General features: G+C 31.7%; 1 long non-coding RNA gene across 1 annotated transcript; it reads left to right on the top strand.

Moving 5' to 3' along the window:
* The first annotated feature begins 2082 nt into the window (after positions 1 to 2082).
* On the top strand, positions 2083 to 4747 carry LOC149886296 (uncharacterized). The gene is made up of 2 exons (XR_016454104.1): positions 2083 to 2204; positions 3415 to 4747. It is a non-coding gene; the product is annotated as an uncharacterized LOC149886296 (long non-coding RNA).
* The last annotated feature ends 200 nt before the right edge of the window (positions 4748 to 4947 follow it).

Here is a 4947-nt window from a genome sequence, read left to right as displayed (position 1 = left end):
ACAAGGGGAGGGGGATGTACAAGAAAGCGAGTACGTACGTAGTTTGACTTTCTTTCTCAAGAATTTTTCCTAAAACTTGTTCTGAATTCTAACAAAAAGTCATGAACTTCTCGAATGTAAAAGATCTATAACTTGTTTCTTTCAGACTTCGGTCACTGGAAAAAAAGAGCTAGCCAGTGATTGTTCAAACTGTTTATTTTTTTAAATCTTCTGTAATGCCGTTTGATTGCACGCAATTTGTTTTTCAATTGTTTTTTTTATATTACGAAGCCTGGTTTTTATCTTTTCTCTTAAAAACGTTACAACTTATTGATTTTTTAGCATTATTTTTATACTAATATTTTATTTTTAACTTTTTGTTAATAATCTAATACTTCAAATTATCATTAAAGATACAGTATCGGACAAAACATGTTGGACAAACTCAAATTTAGAACAAAAGTTGATCAAAAACTAAAAAGAACTAATAAAACAATTGTACATGTTAATTTTTAAATAGTTTATTATGTTCTTAACAAAATTTAAAACGTTTGAATCATACTAAGAATCACAAAAAAAATTTATAGCACATTTTTCTCAACAAACTTTTCCATGGACAAAACAAGGTGGACAAATCAAAACGAAGCTTTTTTTATAAGATTTCATTGTCTTTATTCAATTTACCGTATTCTTTTGTTTTCACTTTTATCATAACATTACTCTAAAATAATAAAATAGATTTTGGAACGTCTGGCCAATTATTTTTTCAATTAAACTAAAAATAGATTTAACTCGTGATATATGGGGTAAATTGCAACTTAAAATGGTTTACGACAAATTAGGAAGTGTTTTACGTGAAAATATTGTTGAAGATTTTAAAAGCGGAAAACGTCAAGCTGAAATTTGTATAATCGACTGTAAGCAAAACTGTCAAATCATTTGGATATCGTGACTGCTATAAAACAAACCATCGGGGCGGACGTCCAAGAAAAACACCACAAAGACTAGATCGAATAATTGTTAAAGAGCTTAAAAAAGATCCATTTTTGTCATCCACAAAATTAACCGAAAACAATTCTCTAATCGCACTGTGCGACGAAGAGCTAATGAAGCAAAATTGTTTTCTCGAATGCCTGCCAAGAAACCGCTAACCTCCTGAATGGGAGATGCCCCTAGAATGGATTTTTCAACAGGACAATGATCCCAAACATACGTCAAAAATTGTAAAACAATGGTTCAAGGACAGAATATCATCATAATGGAGTGGCCCGCACAAAGCCCTGACTTGAATCCCATAGAAAATTTGTGGGAAATAATCGACAAAAAGATTGAGCGTGCAAATGTGAAGACCAGTGAGGAATTATTTGAACAAATCGAGAAGGCCTGGCGAGAGATTGATATGAGAATTGTTGACTCATTAATTGCGTCTATGCCCCGAAGAATGAAAGCAGTAATTAAAAGTAAAGGAGGTCCTACCAAATATTAAGTTAACTTTTGAAGTTTTTTGAAAAATAATAAATTAATTTTTGATTTTTTTTGAGTTTTCAGTCGATTTTTTGAATGTCCACCTTGTATTGTCCAAAGAAAAATGTAGTTTGTTAGGGAAAATGTGTTTTAAAACTTTTTTAGTGATTTTTAGTATGATTCAAAAGTTTTAAGTTTTGTTAACAACATAATAAACTACATAAAAAATAGTATGTTCAATTGTTTTACTAGTTTTTTTTAGTTTTTGATCAGCTTTTGTTCTAAATTTGAGTTTGTCCACCATGTTTTTTCCGATACTGTAAATTATATATTTTTTAATTTTACAAAACAACAATTATTAAATAATGACGTAGTTAGCTCGGGTGGCACCCGGGGCGAAAGTTAATGGTGTCACCCCGTCAAAAGTTAAAAGTTATATACTTAGATGTACTTCATGGAACAATTAATATTTATATTTCTAATATTGCACAAACACCAAAGCACAATAACAACGGAGACGCAAAAACATATTTTATACTATATGTATTTTTTTTATAATTGGACCTCGTTATGCAATAGGAAACCAACCAACATTTACAATATTTCGAAATAAGTAAGAAAAACAATTTTAAAACTAGACGTAATTATTTGCTAGGAAAAATAAATAACAACATGAAAATTAAACATTTTTATTACACATTCACAATGATTAAGCACTACAAACAAAGAAAAAGTCATAAAGTTTGTTATAAGTACTTAGGGTGAGTATTGGTTCTTTTTTGCATAATACAAATATGAACTTAATATACTAGAAAGTCTTTAAGTTCAAAATCTATTTCGCCATTGTTGACGTCTGTGTCTCTTCAACTGTTAAATCTAATATTAATTTATAAAACACGTGATCTTCTGCAGGAATTAAATGCAAATAGCTTTTTATATCTTTGAGTTTAGGTTCGGCAGCTGGTTTTCCTATCGGTCACAATTTTTTTAAAGGTTTTAAAAATAATTCTTCACTTGGCTTTCCCCATATCTTAATATTGATTTCCTTGTATTCATCATTATTTTGAACTGTTTTAAGGAAAATACTAAAGTGCTCTTCTTTTATCAATTTTATTTCCCGTATGTGCAAACAGTTTATTGCTTCGCCAGAACGGGTTTTTTTCTCTATTAACAATCTCTTTTTCTAACTTTTGAGTACTAACAAAATCTTCTTTCTTCATTTTATAAATTAGAATGGGATGTTTTTTCCTGCAATTTTTCATAATTTGGATGTAATCTTTAGGTGAAAAAGTTTTTGTTTTTTTTTTAATTTTACATTCAACGTCCCCAAAATCACTATTTTATTAGTTTACTTAAATTCCTCTCACATGATGCTACTGACACGTAAACTGTGATAAACAATTTCAGTGCAGTCATAAGATTTGCAATAGCTTTTGTAATATCACATTCAACAACAAACTTTAAAGAGTCTAGGGATACCCAACTTAAGTCAAGTTATTTTTTTACAGGAGTTGGAAAAATAGTAAAATATGATAAGTTTTTGTATGGCACTTTCTGCCATCTTGCATCAAAATCGCATTTAGGCACAGGGAATAACTTTTTATTATTCATAGCTTCTTTATAAACAGGTAAAATACTTTTAATGTAATAAGCACTGCTTACAGAGAAGTTTTCTTTAATTAAATGAAGTTGAGTTCTTTGTTGTGCAGAAACTTTTGAGCCTCCTTTTATTTTCTTTATCTAATTTCATTTTAGTTTTAGCTTTAGAATGTCTAATTGTCAGGTTTCTAGCAAATATATCGAACAGAACTTATTTAAGAGTACAGAAAGACGTCTTGACAATAGACTAAACTTTTAAACAGGCAATTTCTGATTTGAAATGAGGATATGCAAAATTTTCAAACCCCGGGAAATCTTGAGTATAGAATGTTTTATAACAGAATCAAAGACTTGTATAACTTTTTTTTTCAGATCAATTTGTGAATTTGCGCGTCAAAGAAAACAAAGACACAAACTTAAAGAGGGCATTGAACAGTTTGTCAAAACAACACTGAAGTATCATGCTTTAAAACAGTTTGTTTAAAACGATCCTAAACAACCACGCCTTAACCTCTTTCAACCAGTGCTTTTATCAACAATCATAAAAATTTTGCAAAATTCATTAGCAGTAGACGAGCGTTGAAGAACAAAATGTCTTCGTAATGTCTCCACTTTGGATGACTTTCAGAAAGAGCTTACAAAGATAGGCTTCAACTTTAGTAGGAGTGGTTTGTACCTTCATGTTTTACCACGACGTGGAAACACTTCTAATAAAAAAAAGCCTGTCAACACAGTTCCAAAAAAAATAATGATAGAATGTTTGCTAAATCGTTTATTTATAACAAATTTCCATACTGCATGGACCAAAAGCTATGAATTTTATATCCAACGATGATAAAGCCAGGGTACCGTCTGTACTGCTGCAAGCCTTCAAATCAAGATGAGGCACCACGCTCGCTTAAAGCGTTAGCAATTGCTGCTGATTGCTTTTGCTTGCTGAAATTAGATGCCTTGCTTCATGTTGTGAATGCAACTAGCTTTCAGCCTTTTACCCTGTTGAAAGAAGAATAGCACCTCATTCTCGTGATTTGGCTGGAATAGTTTTTCCCCATGATTTTTTTAGCAATTATCTTGATTCTTCTGAGAAGACAATAAAACCAAGAACTGGAGGAAGAAAACTTCCAGAAAGTGGTTGATGTTTTATCTCAAGTTTGGGAGAAAACCGTCATTGACGATTACCTTGTTGGTTACCGGCCAGTACCAGTTGAGAAAACAAATAAACCGCCGAGTCCTGATCCTGCTTGAGTAGGGAAACATGGCCAGCAATTACGATACTTTCTACAAATTTTGAAATGTCAGGACAAGTCATGTTGCTCACCGTTTAAAGCAAGCTGGCTGAAAATGACCCCAAACGTTTTATTCTGTTTCCGGCCATCTACTAAGCTTTTAAACGGAATTTGCGATAAATACAGGATACTAGCCGAGCTGCAATGAAACGGCGCAAGAAAGCACACAAAAAGCAAAAGGTTAAGATTGAAATGGAGAGTGATGTGAGGAAAGTTGTTGATGTCAGTGAAGAGCTTGCTAATGAAAGATTAGAAGCAGAGTTCATGTATTTCGTGACATATTCAATTCATCCTTTGTGGAAATATTAAAGGCTAAATATAAAATACTCGCAACACGAATCATTTCTAAACTATTTTTCTTTTCTTTTGTTGATGCCCGTTTTTTAGTTAAGAACAGAAAAATGTCAAATAAACTAAAATTGTTGATCATTTTTCTATTTAATGTTTTGAAAACTTTTTTTTTTTTGGGTGGGTTCTTTCTTTTTTAATAAATAACGCGTAGGTACCCATCATTAAAAGGGTACAAGTGCGTAAAAGGGGGGGGGGGGGGGGGAAATTAGTGATTTTAGTGCGTACGTACTTTATGGCCACCCCCAAACATATATGACATAACAATTTT

Source organism: Hydra viridissima, unplaced genomic scaffold, assembly GCF_058129835.1.
Source record: "Hydra viridissima isolate aposymbiotic clone 2 unplaced genomic scaffold, HvirCarnegie_v1 scaffold_7, whole genome shotgun sequence".
NCBI classification, from domain to species: Eukaryota; Metazoa; Cnidaria; class Hydrozoa; order Anthoathecata; family Hydridae; genus Hydra; species Hydra viridissima.
Note: the sequence above shows the minus strand (reverse complement) of the source record. Positions and strands in the feature narration are given on the sequence as shown.